The following is an 18,163-nucleotide window of genomic DNA, read 5'->3' on the forward strand; positions in this document are numbered from 1 at the left end:
TTCGTTCATTCATGTAAAATGCCCATTTTCATGATCTTAACATCATTTATAACACATTCATATCACAACATAACAACAATCATGATTCAATTCAAACTATTTCTCAAAACGTCACTATTTATCATTCATGACCCATTTTCCTATACTCACCCAATGTCCAAGCATTTTAACTCTCAAATACCTTAAACAACATATAAATGTCATGAAGCTTACCTTAGATGATGTAGGAACAAGCCTTGGTTGATAATACTTCACTTGAGCAAAATCCCTAGTTTATCTCCAAGAGATTTCTTGACTTGAATGGTCCTTAATGGGTTTGCTTACACTAGATTCACTTGTTTTATGTTGTTGATCACTAAATATCCTTGAAAACTTGTGGAACATATGTAGAGAGATGTTTTATAGAGAACGGGTGTGAAGTGGAAGTGAAATGAAATAACTCTTGGCCCCTTCATTTATTGATCCAAATCTGTCCCGACCAAATATACGGACCAACATACGGTCCGTATAAATTGTACGGGCCGTATGTTTGGTCGTGCATTTGGTCCAGAAACGTTTGCCTTGCTGGGCTGGTTATACGGTCCCAAACATACGGACCGTATAAATTATACGGCCAGTATGTTTGGCCGTATAACTCCCAGGGGTTCCGAAGTTCGTTTTGTCGATTCGTTTAATCTCCAATCCTTATGGAACCTTCTTAACACTTGTTCAACACTCCAATACCAATCTAAGGGACGTCATCACTCTTCCCCAAGACATGCTTAAAGCCTCGCTGAACCGTTACATGTATTTCCTTTCCAATACTTATCAAATACTTTGCCTTCTCTTGGCAATCCTCTTCCCCCATCTCTAACATCTTTGAAATCTTATCTAGAGTTCGTCGAGCGTCATCGCTTACTCATGAACATATTGTATACTCGTACTCATCACTAGTCCATTCACTTATGCATTCACGGAAGATTTTCCAAGGTGTAACATTCTCCCCCCCTTAAGAACATTCATCCTCGAATGTTAAAGTCTTCGGGGATTCTATAAAAATTTCGCCAGAATTTCCCCTATAACAGGGCACTACCATCCTGTCACAACAACCCACAATAACAATGCCTCACAGGGCCACAACATAAGAGCAATAGAATTTGGCCACACACGACCCAAAAGCATAAAAGGAAAAACATACATACCTTGTGATCTTGACGTCTCATCTTGGATCTCTTCCAAGGGCTGAAATAAATGTGGGTATCTGGATCGCATACTCTCTTCCGCTTCCCATGTCATTTCTTCTCGTTTACTTCTTCTCCATAAAACCTTAACTGAGGCCACTTCTTTGTTTCTAAGCCTCCGTACTTGCCTATCTAGTATGGCAATGGGTATTTCTTCATAAGTCAATTTCTCTGTCACTTGTACATCATTTGCTGGGACGATCCTCGTAGGATCTCCAACGCATTTTCGAAGCATCGAGACATGGAACACCGGATGAAAGGACTCTAACTCCTGAGGTAAATCCAGCTCATAGGCCACTTTGCCTATTTTTCGCACAATCTCATATGGCCCAATGTATCGGGGACTAAGCTTCCCCTTTTTGCCAAATCTCATCATGCCTTTCATAGGCGACACTTTCAGAAATACCCAATCCTTCACTTGGAACTCTAAGTCCCTTCGACGATTATCCGCATAGGACTTTTGACGACTTTGAGCTGCCAACAACCGATCTTGTATGAGCTTAACTTTCTATGTGGCTTGCTGGACCAAGTCTGGCCCTATCAATTTAGCTTCTCCAGTTTCAAACCACCCAATTGGGGATCTACACTTTCGCCCACATAAAGCTTCATACGGTGCCATTTGAATGCTAGAATGATAACTATTATTGTAAGCAAATTCAATGAGTGGCAAATGATCATCCCAATTACCTCCAAAATCTATCATATATGCCCATAACATGTCTTCAAGAGTCTGAATAGTACGTTCAACTTGTCCGTCGGTCTGTGGATGAAATGTCGTGCTAAGGCTCACTTGGGTTCCTAAACCCTCTTGGAAAGACTCCCAAAATTTAGCTGTAAACTGAGTCCCTCTATCGGAGATAATCGATACTGGAACACCATGAAGTCTCACTATCTCTTTAACATAAAGCCTTGCATAATCTTCTGCCACATATGTCGTTCTGACGGGTAAGAAATGAGCTGACTTTGTGAGTCTATCGACAATCACCCATATAGAATCACACTTACGTCGAGAACGGGGTAAGCCTGTGATGAAATCCATATTAATCACTTCCCACTTCCAAGTTTGGATTTCTATAGCTTGCAACAATCCACTCGGCTTTTGGTGCTCGATTTTCACTTGTTGACAGTTGGGACATTGAGCCACAAATTCTGCTATATCTTTCTTCATATCAAATTCCACCAATATATAGACTTGAGATCATGATACATTTTCGTCGCTCCGGGGTGAACAGAATAATGGGAACAATGAGCTTCTCTCAAAATCTGGTGGCGTAGACCTGCCACATCGGGAACACATAATCTGCCTCGACATCGACGAACTCCGTCTCCTGAAATATCAAATGATGACTCCTCTTTCTGAGGGAGTGTATCTCTGTAATGCATTAGCATGGAATCCTCATATTGTCGCTCTTTCACTTCTGCCACTAGCGACGAGACTGCTGAATTCTGAATTGTAGTTCCCCTGTTGCCTGAATCCACCACTCGAACTCCTAGGCTAGCTAACTACTGGAGCTCACGAGCCATTTCTCTCTTCTCTGGTCGTACATCACATAAACTTCCCATAGATCTGCGGCTAAGAGCATCAGCTACAACGTTCGCCTTTCCGGGGTGATACAAGATATCAACATCATAATCTTTTAGCAATTCTAACCATCGTCGTTGCCGCAAATTCAACTCTTTCTGCCTGAAGATATACTGAAGGCTCTTATGATCGGTATAAATATCCACATGGACACCATATAAATAATGTCTCCATATCATTAAAGCATGAACCACTGCGGCCAATTCTAGATCGTGGGTCGGATAATTCTGCTCATGTTTCCACAGTTGCCTTGAAGCATATGCAACCACTTTACCATGTTGCATCAATACAAAACCTAGCCCAACACCTGAAGCATCACAATAAACAACATATCCTTCCAATCCCTCTAGAAGTGTCAAGACTGGTGCAGAAGTCAATCTATCTTTCAACTCTGTGAAGCTACGTTCACAAGCATCTGTCCATTGAAACTTTGTTGATTTCTAGGTCAACTTTGTGAGTGGTGCTGAAATCGAAGAGAAACCTTCAACAAATCTCCTGTAATAACCTGCTAAGTCCAGAAAGCTACGAACCTCTGTAGGAGTTGTGGGCCTTGGCCAAGTTTTCACGGCCTCAATCTTTTGACTATCCACTCGAATCCGATCGGCTGCAACAATATGCCCCAGAAATGTCACTGAGTTCAACCAAAACTCACATTTGGAAAACTTTGCAAACAATTCTCGAGTTCGAAGAACTCCAAGGACAATACGCAAATAATTCGCATGCTCTGCCTCGGATCTAGAATACACCAAGATATCGCTGATGAATACAATCACGAACAAATCCAGAAAGGGCCTGAACATATTGTTCATCAAATCCATAAACACCGTCGGTGCATTAGTTAGCCCAAATGACATTACCCGGAACTCAAAATGACCATATCTTGTTCTAAAGGCTGTCTTAGGGATATCTTTCTCCCTAACTCTCACTTGATGATACCCGGACCTCAAATCAATCTTTTAAAACCATTTGGCACCTTGTAATTGATCAAATAAGTCATCAATCCTCGGAAGAGGATATTTATTCTTAATCGTCACCTTATTCAATTGCCGATAATTAATGCACATTCTCAAAGAGCCATCTTTCTTTCGGACAAACAATACGGTGCTCCCCACGGGGACGAACTAGGCCTAATAAAGCCTTTATCAAGCAAATCTTTCAATTTCTCCTTCAACTCCTTCAATTCTGCAGGTGCCATTCTATAAGGAGGGATAGATATAGGCTTAGTGTCTGGCAACACCTCAATAGCAAAGTCAATCTCCCGCTCGGGAGGAAGGCCTGGAAGCTCTTCCGGGAACACATCCGGAAATTCATTTACTACAGGAACTGACTGAAGAGTCGGAGATTCAGCTTCTATATCTTGAACTCGCACTAGATGATAATTACATCCTTTTGTGATCATCTTCCTTGCCTTTAGATAGGAAATAAACCTACCCTTTGGCGAAGCCGTATTCCCTTTCCATTCTAAAACTGGTTCTCCCGGAAACTGGAAACGAACCATCTTCATCCTACAATCAACATTGGCATAACAAGAAGCCAACCAATCCATGCCCATAATAACATCAAAATCTACCATCTTTAGTTCATGCAAGTCAATTATAGTACGACGGTCACATATCACAACTACACAATCTCTATATAGTCGGCTAGTTATTACCGATTCACCCACGGGTGTAGACACCTCAAAAGGTTTGATTGACTCCGGCTCAATTTTAAATCGACCCGCTATATAGGCAGTAACATATGACAATGTGGAGCCCGGATCAATCAATGCATATACATTATGAGAGAATACCGATAATATACCTGTGACCACGTCAGGAGAAGACTCAAGATCTTGGCGTCCAGCCAAAGCATAAATACGGTGCTGAGGACCGCTAGAAGTGGGAGCTCTCCCTCTGCTTCTACCATGGCCAAATGGCGCATGTGAACCTGGCCCCGTAGGGCGCATAGAAGATGAAGATCCGGATACTGACCCTGAAGGCTGGGTCCTACCTCTACCATGAACCGAAGGGCAATCACGCATAATATGGCCTGACCGACCACATGAATAGCAACCATCTGAACCTGATCGGCATTGACCCCAATGCAACTTCCCACACTGGGAACATCGTGGAACAGGTGGCCTTGCCTGACCTGAATCATCTCTAAACTAAGACCCCGAATAACTCTGACTCAGCCCGGAACGAGTAGACCTATCGAATCTCTGGCCTGTAAACCGCGGAGGCGCACTAGTCATGGAATAGCCTGAATGCCTGGGAAACAGTTGCCTGTGCCCACCTCTGAACTCACTCACCGGACCTGAAGATCTGGCCCTCTTGCTATGACACCTATCCTGCTCGCGTTCACTTCTTCGTTGTTGCAAACTTTCTTCTAAGTTCTGAGCATGTGCCTGAATGCGTGCAATATCCATACCGTCCTGAAGGGACGCAGTCAAGCATCTATCCATCAAATGTGGCCCTAGGCCCTTCACAAATCGGTGTACCCGGTCACCCATATCCGCTACCATGGATGAAACATACCTATCCAAGGAATTAAAGAGGAGACTATACTCTAGAGCACTCATACTACCTTGCCTCAAATTTAAGAACTTATCGGCTCTAGCTCGCCGAACTTCTGGAGGCATATAGTGTCGGAGAAAAGCATCAACAAACTCTTGTCATACCGGGGGAGGTGCATTGGATCCCCGTGAAGCCATCCAAACCGTATACCACTGGATCGAGACATCTCTCAATCTATACGACGCTAACTCCACCGACTCGGTGTCTGAAGCATGTATCAACCGAAGTGTCCTTAACATACCATCAATGAAGTCCTGAGGGTCCTCCTCCGGCTTTGATCCAAAGAATTCCGGAGGGTTCAAAGTAATGAAGTCTCGGGCCCTTGCACTAACAGCCCTGTCACCCTACCCTGTACTTTGCCGCTGAGTCTGAGCAGCAACTAACTGAGTAAGCAAATGTATAGCCTCTTTTACATCTTGGCCTGAGGCATCCGGTGGAGGAGCTGGAGGTGTTGGAGCTGGGGCTTAGGCTCCCTCACGCTCCTCAGTAATAGGCACTGTCCGGGAGGACTGGGATTGAGCCGCACTCTGGGACTCATTTTCCTCTACTACCGGTGGCGGTGCTCTTTCAGCCCGCTTTTCTGCCACCGTCTTACCCTTTTGGGCTGCTGTAGCCTTTCTCTTTTTAGGCATCTCTGAAATACACAACACACGATTTAGGAACAAGAATTTCTTACACCATAGCTCTATCGCACGATTCTTATGAAGAAGGAAGGTCATTCATTCCTAAAAATGTCCGCATCTTCTTGTTTATAAGTGTGGCGCGCAACACACCCATAACCAAGACTCTACTAGACACGGCTCGTAGACACACCCTAGGACTGAACTGCTCTGATACCACTTTTTTCACGACCCGACTAGGGGGCCGCGACGAGCACCCGGTGCTATCCCACCCGGATACCCCCTTGACATACTTTCACATGACATCTAGGTGAGCCATAAATCAAATCATGCATTCTAATCATCCATCATACTAGTCCCTTTGGATGGCAACATTTCTTATATCATCATAGGCATCTATGCCGCATCAATGTACATGGGCCGACGAGGCCGACAGAATGATATACAAAATATAGGCCAACAAGGCCAAACACATATAACCACATACACATGTCTACGAGCCTCTAAGAAGGGTATAACATATCACATGAGCGGGACAGGACCCCGCTATGCCCATAAATATGTACACAAAAGAATCTATACCAAAAGCTGTGGCTCCGGATGAGATGGAGCTCCGCAATGTAGTCCCTGAATAATGAAGCTATGGATCGAGTCTATCTCCCTAGCCACCTGCGGACATGACGCAGCGTCCACAAACAAAAGGACGTCAGTACGAAGAATGTACTGAGTATGTAAAGCATGATCAACATCAATAAGAAAGCGTAATAGACAGCATAAACGATAACATAAGATGGGAGATAATAATATCATTGTCATAGCACTTACTTGCTTTCCATAGACACATTCCATTTCCATCATGTATCCGTATACAAAATCTTGTTCATTCGTATCCACACTCCTATTCATATCGTCTACACTTCATATACATTTCTTATACATAGCCTTTGCACAACATTTACATATCCTTAGCATATTCGTACTCATATTGATGTCATATATATATATATATATATATATATATATATATATATATACATACTTATAGCCTTTATATAGTGTACCCGACCATGAAGGATCGGTGTTTCATACATACTTGGCCAACCAAGGCTCAAGGTTATACATACCTGGCCCTACCAAGGCTTCAGGGTTACCCGTACCTTCTGCAGAAGTGCGCGCGCGTTACGTAGTCGTATACATACTCTATATATATTCATATACATACATTCTACCCAACATCATAAGCTCGGGGTCTTATCATAGCCCTTCATAGGCACACATACATACAATAGCCCATAGGCATCTTAATCATCACATTATTCTCATCATTATTACTATCATTATCACTATCTTCGTTATTATCATTACATCTATCTTATAGGCCTACTCGTTATACGAGGAACTTAGTACTATCGTAGCACATCAAGCATCGTGAGCTTATTAGCTCGGAAGGTCAATAATTTGAAGAAATCATAGACTTATAGAAGATTTAGACATTAGGCCAAAAAACCATGCCTTATGAAAGAAGGTTAGCCTTACATACCTTTTCGTTGAACTATTCTACACTTGCACGTACTCCTTCGATGCTCACGTCTCTACCTTCATTAAGGTCATACTATCATTAGAATCGATAACTAGCACACATAGCTAAAGCTAGAGAAAATCGGACAGCATTTCCTTTATTTACACGACATTCGTCCATATCATAATTCAACTCCCAAACGTCAATAATACATTCACCATATCATAACAATGGCCATTAATAATTCACATTATCCACATTATCTAGATTTCTCAATTCGCTCCTAATTTGCCCATATTCATGGTCATGTTACCCGACTTCGTTCATTCATGTAAAATGCCCATTTTCATGATCTTAACATCATTTATAGCACATTCATATCACAACACAACAACAATCATGATTCAATTAAAACTATTTCTCAAAACGTCACTATTCATCATTCATGACCCATTTTCTTATACTCACCCAATGTCCAAGCATTTTAACTCTCAAATACCTTAAAAAACATATACATTTCATGAAGCTTACCTTAAATTATGTAGGAACAAGCCTTGGTTGATAATACTTCACTTGAGCAAAAACCCTAGTTTATCTCCAAGAGATTTCTTGACTTGAATGGTCCTTAATGGGTTTGCTTACACTTGATTCACTTGTTTTATGTTGTTGATCACAAAATATCCTTGAAAACTTGTGGAACATATGTAGAGAGATGTTTTAGAGAGAAGGGGTGTGAAGTTGAAGTGAAATGAAATAACACTTGGCCCCTTCATTTATTGATCTAAATCTGTCCCGACCAAATATATGGACCAACATACGGTCCGTATAAATTGTACGGGCCGTATGTTTGGTCGTGAATTTGGTCCAGAAACTTTTTCCTTGCTGGGCTGGTTATAAGGTCCCAAACATACGGACCGTATAAATTATACGGCCAGTATGTTTGGCCGTATAACTCCCAGGGGTTCCGAAGTTCGTTTTGTCGATTCGTTTAATCTCCAATCCTTGTGGAACCTTCTTAACACTTGTTCAACACTCCAATACCAATCTAAGGGATGTCATCACTCTTCCCCCAAGACATGCTTAAAGCCTCGCTAACCCGTTACTTGTATTTCCTTTCCAATACTTATCAAATACTTTGCCTTCTCTTGGCAATCCTCTTCCCCCATCTCTAACATCTTTGAAATCTTATCTAGAGTTCGTCGAGCATCATTTCTTACTCATGAACATATCGTATACTCGTACTCATCACTAGTCCATTCATTTATGCATTCACGAAAGATATTTCGAGGTGTAACACTTTCATGTTAGTTTTATGCCTTACATACTCTGTACTTTTTCCATACTGACGTCCCTTTCCTGGGGTCGCTGCATTTCATGCCCCGAGGTTTAGGTAGACAGGTTGACGATCCGCCCCTGTAGGCTGTTGTTCAGCTGATATTGGAGTACTTCTCTTGTTCCGAAGTGGCAGTCTAGTCTTGGTACGATACTCTTTTGATATGCATATGGGTATGGCAGGGCCCTGTCCCGACCTTGTTACATCATACACTCTAGTAGAGCCTTGTAGACAGTCATGGCATAGTTAGACTTTGTATGGCCCCTTCAGCCTATATTTTTGCTGTATAGTATTTCACGATGGCCTTGTTGACTTGCACAGTTTTTTTTCCAGTGTAGTTGTATAGTATATCTTCTTGGGCTCATCCCTTTTCAACATATTTCTCATATGATTTAGCCGATTATCATCTGGTGACCCCAAGGTCCCCTCTTGTTTATGATCATGATAGGAAAGAATGTTTAGCGCTGCTCGATGGGTAGGGCCCGGGTGCCCGTCATGGCCCTCCAATTTGGGTCGTGACAAAATTGGTATCAGAGCAGTTGCATCCTAGGGTTGTCTACAAGTCGTGTCTAGCAGAGTTTTGTTTATGGTGTGTTGTGCACCATACTTATAAACAGGAGGCTGCAGGGCACTTAGAAATATTGTCCTTCTTTCATATCTTAAATCATGCGATTGAGCCGTACTGAAAGAATTTCTTTTCCAATAGTGTACCGTGATTTCAGCGATGCATGTGACGAGAAGAGCTTCAGCCAGCCAGAGAGGCAAGGATGCGACAGATGAGGGCACCAGTCGAGTGCCACCAGTAGATACATGCCAAGGTGAGTCCCGAAGTGAGGCCCCATCTCAATCTTCTTAGAGCCCTTCCGTTCCAGCAGATCCCCGAGGGACTGCAGCTACAGTACCTTCAGTTTCTCTACATGACGCATCAGGCTAGGAGATGCAAGATTCTATTCTGTTATTGACTCAATTAGTGGCTGTTCAGGCCCAGCGTCAGGGTACTGGTTATGGTGAAAGGGCTATTAGTGCCAGAGTTCGAGACTTTATCAATTTAGACCCTCCAGAATTCTTTGGATCGAAACCAGATGAGGACCACAAAATTTTATAGATCGGATGCTGAGGAAATTATGGGTAATGCGTGCTTCAGACACTGAGTCAGTAGAATTGGCTTCGTACCGGTTGTGAGATGTTGTTGTTCAGTGGTATGAGACCTGGGTGTCGTTTAGAAGGGCTAATGTACCCCAGAAGTATGGCAGGAGTTCACAGAGGCTTTTCTTCGACACTATTTGCTATCAGAGGCCCGGCGGATTGATTAGATCAGTTTCTGAATCTATGCTAAGGGAATATAAGTGTTCGGGAGTACAATTATCTTTTTAATTCACTAGACAGGTATGCTCCAACGATTGTAGCTGAGATGGAGGATCGGGTACACCGATTTGTGAGTGGACTTAGGCCACATTTTATTAATGATTGTATGACGGCCGCACTTCAGGGGGTATAGATATCTCTCGTATTCAGGCATACGCTTAGGAATTAGAGGAGAGGAAGTAGCAGCAGCGGGTTGATCGAGAGCGTGATAGGGGTTAGAGCAAAAGAGCTAGATCTTATGGGTCTTTTGGTGAGTATTGGGGTGGTCATAGACGGCAATTCTCTAGGTGTTCATCCTATTCAGCGGCTAGTAAGCCTTCACAGTTTCCAGGACCGAGGTTTGATAAACCCACTTATTTTGAGCCGAGCTAGAGTTCCAGGGCTTCCAGTTCCCAGTTAAAAGGTGGTTATAGCCAGATGAGGCCATCTCTACCACAATGTGCTCAGTATGGTAAGCTTCACGGCGGAGAGTTCCATTTAGGTTTGGATGTGTGTTATATCTGTGGCCAGCCAGGCCACTTTATGCGAGATTGTCCATCGAGAAGTGGTAGAGGTGTAGTTCAGTCGAAAGGATCTGTAGTTGGTTCTTCGTCATCGGTACGCCCTCCTGGGTAAGGTTCTCAGACACCAGCCGGTCGTGGTAGAGGTAGAGGTGGAGCGTCTAGTTCGAGCGGTCCTTAAAACCGCATTTATGCATTGGGTTGTCGACAGGATCTTGAGTTATCACCTGATGTTGTCACATGTACACTATTAGTCTACTCTCATGATGTATATGCATTGATAGATCTAGGCTCTATGTTTTCATATGTTATTCCTTTTATTTCTAATAAGTTTGGGGTAGAACCTGAGTCTATTAGACCTTTTGAGGTGTCTACACCTATTGGTGGTCCCGTGATAGCTATATGAGTATACAGAGGTTGCGTGGTTATAGTCTGTAATCGTCATACCATAGCTGATTTGATTGAGATAGATATGGTGGACTTCGATGTTATTATGAGAATGGACTGGGTGGCCTCTTGTTATACTAATGTTGATTGCAGAACAAAGATGGTTCGATTTTAGTTTCCAGGAGAGCCAATGCTGGAATGGAAAGGTAATACAGCTTCGCCAAGAGGTAGGTTTATTTCCTATCTTAAGGCAAAGAAGATGATCGCAAAAGGTTGTATTTATCATATAGTTCGAGTTCAGAATGCAGAAGTAGAGTCACCGGCTCTTCAGTCTATTCCAGTGGTTAATGAGGTTCCAGACGAGCTTCCGGGTCTTCCGCTAGAGCGGGAGATTTATTTTTCTATCGATGTTTTACCAGATACTCAACTGATATCTATTCCTCCTTATAGGATGGCACTTGCTGAGTTGAGGAAGGTGAAGGAGTAGTTGAAGGACTTGCTCGAGAAAGTCTTTATCAGGCTTAGTACCTCACCGTGGGGAGTGCCTGTGTTGTTTGTAAGAAAGAAAGATGGCTCGTTACGGATGTGTATTGACTACATGTAACTGAATAAGGTGACGATAAAGAATAAGTATCCGCTCCTAAGGATTGATGATTTATTTAACCAGTTGTAGGGTGCCAGATGTTTCTCGAAGATAGATCTGAGGTCAGGTTACCATCAAGTTAGGGTCAAAGAAAAAGACATTCCGAAGACAGCTTTCAGGATCGGATATGGTCACTTTGAGTTTCGCGTGATGTCATTCTGCTTGACTAATGCCACAAGCAGTATTTATGGATTTGATTAACTGTGTATTTAGACCTTTCTTGGATCAGTTCGTGATTGTATTCATCGATAATATTTTAGTCTACTCCCGATCAGAGGCAAAACATACAGAACATTTGCGTACGGTACTCAGAGTCCTTCAGGATCGGAAGTTGTATGTAAATTTCTCTAAATATGAGTTCTGGTTGAACTTTGTGACTTTCTTGGAACACATTATTTCAGAAGAGGGCATCAGGGTTGATACGCAGAAGATAGAATCCGTGAAGAATTGGCCTACACCCACGACACCGACAGAGGTTCGTAGTTTTTTGGGTTTGGCCGGTTATTACAGGAGATTTTTAGAAGATTTCTCTTCCCTTTCCGCACCACTGACAAAGATGACTCAGAAGGCAGCTAAGTTCCAGTGCACTGACGCTTGTGAGTGGAATTTTCAGGAGTTGAAGAACAGACTGACTTTAGCGCCAGTTCTGACACTTCCAGTGGGATCAGAGGGCTATGTTATTTATTGTGATGCTTTAGGCATTGGATTGGGTTGTGTGTTGATGCAGTACGGTAAAGTTATTGCTTATGCTTCGAGGCAGTTGAGGAAGCACGAGAAGAATTACCTGACCCATGATTTAGATTTAGCTGCAGTGATCCATGCTCTAAAGATATGGAGGCATTACTTATGTGGTGTTCATGGTTATATATATACAGATCATAAAAGCATTCAGTATATCTTCAAGCAGAAGGAGTTGAATTTGCGTCAGAGGCGGTGGTTAGAGCTGTTGAAATATTATGATGTTGAAATTTTGTATCATCCAGGGAAGGCAAGTGCAGTGGCCGATGCCCTTAGCCGCAGATCCATGGGTAGCCTATCTTATTTGCGACCAAAGAAATGGGAGTTAGCTCATGAGCTTCACCAATTAGCTAGCCTAGGAGTTCAATCATTGGACTCAGGTGATGCAGGAGTTACTATTCAGGATTCAGCAATCTCATCGTGAATAGCTGAAGTTAAAGAGTGCCAGTAATATCCCATGCTAGTCCTTTATAAAGATACAACTCCTCAGAAGGAGAAGTCGCCATTTATGATTACTGGAGACGGAGTGCTCAGATATCGAGACAGATTATGCGTTCTAGATGTTGCAGGGTTATGTCGACAGATTATGGGAGAAGCTCATCATTCTCGTTACTCTATTCATCCAGGGACAACGATAATGTACCATGATATCAGGGAAGTTTACTGGTGGGATGAGATGAAGAAAGATATAGCTGAGTTTGTACCTCAGTGCCCTAATTGTCAGTAGGTTAAGGTTAAGCACCAAAATCCCAGTGGGTTGCTACAGAGTTTAGAGATTGTGACTTGGAAATGGGAGGCGATCAATATGGATTTTATTACAGGCTTACCCCGTTCTCAGCGTAAGTTTGATTCGATATGGGTGATTGTTAAAAGGCTTACAAAGTCAGCACATTTTCTACCTGTCAGGACTACTTATGTCGCCGAGGATTATGCGAAGTTATATATTAAGGAGATAGTATGACTTCATGGTGTTCCAGTATCTATTATTTCAAACAGAGGTGCACAGTTTACAACTAGCTTTTGGAGATCTTTCCAGAAAGGATTGGGAACACATGTGAGTCTTAGCACAACATTCCATCCCTAGACAGACGGACAAGCAAAGGGTACTATTTAGACGCTTGAGGATATGTTACAGACTTGTGTGATAGACTTCGTAGGTAGCTGGGATGATCATTTGCCGCTTATCGAATTTGCGTATAGTAATAGTTACCACTCCAGCATTCAGATGGCTTCGTATGAAGCCTTATATGGATGGAAATGCAGATCACCTATCGGATGGTTTGAGGTTGGGAAATCTAAGCTAATAGGACCAGATTTGATCCAGCAGGCAGTTGATAAGGTTAAGCTTATTCAGGAAAGGCTATTGACCGCTCAGAGTCTCCAGAAGTCTTATGTAGATAATCGACGACTATATTTGGAGTTTCAGGTAGACGACTGGGTATTCCTGAAGGTATTGCCAATGAAAGGTGTTATGAGATTTGGTAAGAAGGGAAAGCTTAGCCTTAGATACATTGGTCCTTATAGGATTGTGCGCCGAGTAGGCCAAGTGGTGTATGAGTTAGCCCTACCATTTTGGAGTCTGCACATTCGGTCTTCCACGTGTGTATGCATCGTAAGTGTATTGGAGATCCTTCTGGGGTTGTACCTGTTGATGATGTGCAAATTATAGAGCAGCTATCTTACGAGAAAGTCCCTATTGCCATCTTAGATCGATAGGTTAGTAGGTTGTGAAGCAAGAACGTGGCATCAGTAAAAGTACTTTGGAGATACAAGAATGTTGAAGAGATGATTTGGGAAGCCGAGAAAGATATAAAGTCTAGATATCCTCATTTGTTTCCGGCTCCAAAGCAGATGCAGACTACAACATCATTGTCTTCAGGTATGTATTATTTATTAGCTACTCTTCTTGGTCATGTGAGACCATTGTTGTTATTGATTGTTGTGGCCATATGTGGCATTATACGGTTTGGTTTGCTGTGTGGCAGGTTGGTAGTGGTACATTTACAGAGGAGACTCTACCGAAATTTTTATAGGATTTCTGAGAGTTTAATATTCGAGGATGAATGTTTCTAAAGGGGGAAGGATGTTACACCTTGTAGTTTTATACGATCAGATTTGTCGTATATTAGTTGCCCTAGTCTTGGACACCGAGGCTATCTCTAAGGTTATACGAGGGTGGACACGCCTATCTTATGTTGATAAGGGTTTAAGTTCATGTTTGGTAAGTTATGGAAGGATTAGAGAATAAGTGAATCGAAGAGAATGCGGTTCGACAAGTTTCGTTCTTAAATTATTTTATACGGACCGTATTTCTTACACCTCTCGTGTTCATCGTAGGAGAACCTATGGTTTCCTACTCGGGTATGCCTTTGGAATATAGACCCGAGCTAGAGTTTTGGAGGTAGAAAGTGTCTTACCCCGTGTACAAAGGTAGCAACAGGTATTCCTGGCAATTTACAGGATTAGAAGTTAAACGAATCGAATCGACGCGATCTGAACTGAACCGGAGAAGTCTGCAGACACCAGTCATCGTCGATGGGGCTATCGACATGTCGACGGGCCGTCGTTAATGTGGTGTCGATGGGCTTCTGCAGCCCTGAATCTGCAGGCGCAGGTCGAACTGCACCGCTGTAACTTTTTAACTTCTAAGTATAAATATACGATCCACGACTTTATTTCTCATTTTCCTCCATTCCAAATCAGAGAAACCCTAGTGTTTCCTCTCCTAACATTTTCCATCATTATTAGTGGAGATTTGGTAAGATCCCAGCCCCGTGAACCCGTGTTTGTCAAGAAGAAGGTTGTTTCTAGGATTTCTTCAAGTTGGAAAGCTTAGGAAGCTGGAGTTGAAGTTGATCCTTGAAATTTTGAGGCCCCTCAAGGTATGTAAATGATTTCTACCCTTGTAGTTGAGTTAATTATCAAGGATTTTAGTGGTTTTAAGTGGAAAGAGGGTATTTGTGGAAGTGGTAAGTTGATAAAGGTTAAGATAGTGATTTGGGGCCATTTTAAGAGATGATTGGGAATGAATTTGAGTATATTTTTATATATAAGTGTTGTTATTGTGGTAGTGGTTGATGTTGGATTGAATGGGAAGTTGAAGGGTTGTTAAGCTTATAAGGGAAATGTTGCCCATAATTTGTTAAGTTCTATTCATATTTAAAATGATTAGTAAGCTAGGTAAATAGTCTAATTAAGGCCTACATTATCTTGATTGTAGATTAACGAGCTCGAGGATTAGAAGTTGGACGATTGGATATAGTTCGAGGTATGTTAAGACTATCCCTTCTTTCATTTGGCATGATTCTATAATATGAACCAACAAGCAAGCAAACGAGCTTTCATATTACTCTACTCTTAGAAGCATTAGGAGTACTTCAGTCTTTGATGCCCCTATAACCCGATTATGATTGTTCCTTCTATTCATGGGTCCAGTTTCATGTACACAGTTATTCATGCATTATATTCATTTACATATATTCATATGCATATTGACCCGTGACTAGAAGGCGTTATATACGCGTATATTATATGGGGTATGAGGGAAAAGCGGGAAGGCATTATATACGCATTACCACCTGATCAGTTGGTGCACAGTGATGACGATATTGATGATGGCCGCAGAGAGGCCAATAGGATATGAGATATGGATCGGGCTGAATGTTCCTCAGCAGTATGACCTACATATATATATATATATATATATATATATATATATATATATATATGCATGAGCATGATTACCATTGAGAGTATGCATACGATGCGCCCACATAGGCATTGTCAGTTATACAGATTTGTGCAGATGCATGCAGATACTAGTTCATAAAGATTAATGCAGACAGTCATTTCAGCTTATGAGTCTCGGATTTCATTAATGACTCTTACTTATATATTGCTCTTATGCTTTACATACTCAGTACATTATCCGTACTGACTCCCTGTTGCTCGGGGGGCTGCGTTCATGCCCGCAGGTACAGGTAGACAGGCAGGTGGTCCAGCTTAGTAGGACTTTTATCCAGCAGTGATCAGTGCACTCCATTTGACCCGGAGTTGCAGTCTATTTTGATATGCCATTCTTTTAAGATGTATATAGATGGGTATAACGGGGCCCTGTCCCGTCCTTCTATAGCTTTTATTCCAGTAGAGGTCTGTAGACAGTTGTATGTATTAGTCAAATGATGTAGCCTTGTCGGCTTTATTCTTTTATGTACAGTATATGTAGCAGCCTGGCTGGCTTGCACTGTTCTTTCAGCATGTCTATGTATATATAGAGATTGTTCAGAGTTCATGATGTCGCCTATTTATGAGATCAGTTTAAGTCATTTTATGGGCCCTTGACGTTCAGAAAGGTTCAGATATGAGTAGAGGGGTGTTTGATCGTTAGAGGTCAGACACTCGTCACGACTCATCGGTTTGGGTCGTGTCAGTATTGTTGGATACGAACCGTATCTTGAGATACTGACCGTATTTAAGGATGTTAAAATTTAATAGAGAAGGCGGATTTTGGGGTTGAGAAATACAGACCATTATACGGTCGGTGTAAAATTATATGACCAGTATATACGGACTGTATCTCCATGGTGGTGGATTTTGCAGTTTTTATATATTACGACCTCCCCTCATTCTTAAGTCATTTTAACTCAACCCCAAGTTCATATAAGCTCTAGAAACCTCTCCCATCATATTTAATCACTCCCCCAAGCAAAAATCAAAGATCAAAGTGAGAATCAAGTGCCTAGGGTTTTCAAAGTATTGTTGAAGCTTGTTTCTTCTCCTTGTAGAAGCTTGGGGGATAATTCAAGGTGAAGTAATCTTGGAATTGAAGTGTTCTTGAGTTCTTGAGGTAAGATTTCATCTTATTTCCATGTTTATGAGTTTATGTGATAGTTATACTAGGGTTTGAGAGAAAGAAATTGGAGGAAAGGTTCAAACATGAACTTGATGTTATTTTGAGTTGTAATCTAATTTGAGCAATGATTGATTGTGTTTTGAGCAAAAGTCTTGTTATGGGGATAATAGTTAATGTTGAGAATGTGTTGAGGTTGTTATACTTGGTGTATTTGGAAGAAGGAAGTGTTATATACAAGCGTATATCGGGCTGCTCAATTGTATATCTTTAAATGTTATGGATATGAATTTAAAGAAGATCATATGAGGTTGTTAAGTTGATTATTAGTTGTCGGCTTCGTGGTGATGATTAAAAAATAGGGGAATGCTACCGTTTCACTTTAGAATTGAGTTATCATTTATATACGTGATATACTAACAGTGCCATCTAAGTTGTATATGTATTCCTTTGTTATAAGATTGGTGATCTAGTTATAGTAAGCTTGTTGTTTAATTACTTGGACGATTTGAGGTATGTTAAGGCTAACTTTCCTTCTTTTTGGCATGATCCTGATGAACGAAACGTAAACGTAACGCTAATCCATAATGAATTCAATTCTTAGTAGCTAGGGATGTTCCATGTTGATTCATGTTCTAGAATGTTATTCTCAGTAAATTCTTCTTCAGATTCAGTATGATTCATAGAGTCACTTATTGATGAAAATGCTATCTCATAACGATGTACGAAGGTGTAATGACTTTCTGTCACTCCGACAGATTCAGGATGTACTATTATCATATTCTTGCATTGCATTTCATTATATATATATATATATATATATATATGACCCCTTAGGTGTTATATACG

This window comes from Lycium barbarum, chromosome 10, assembly GCF_019175385.1.
Source record: "Lycium barbarum isolate Lr01 chromosome 10, ASM1917538v2, whole genome shotgun sequence".
In the NCBI taxonomy this organism is placed as follows: Eukaryota; Viridiplantae; Streptophyta; class Magnoliopsida; order Solanales; family Solanaceae; genus Lycium; species Lycium barbarum.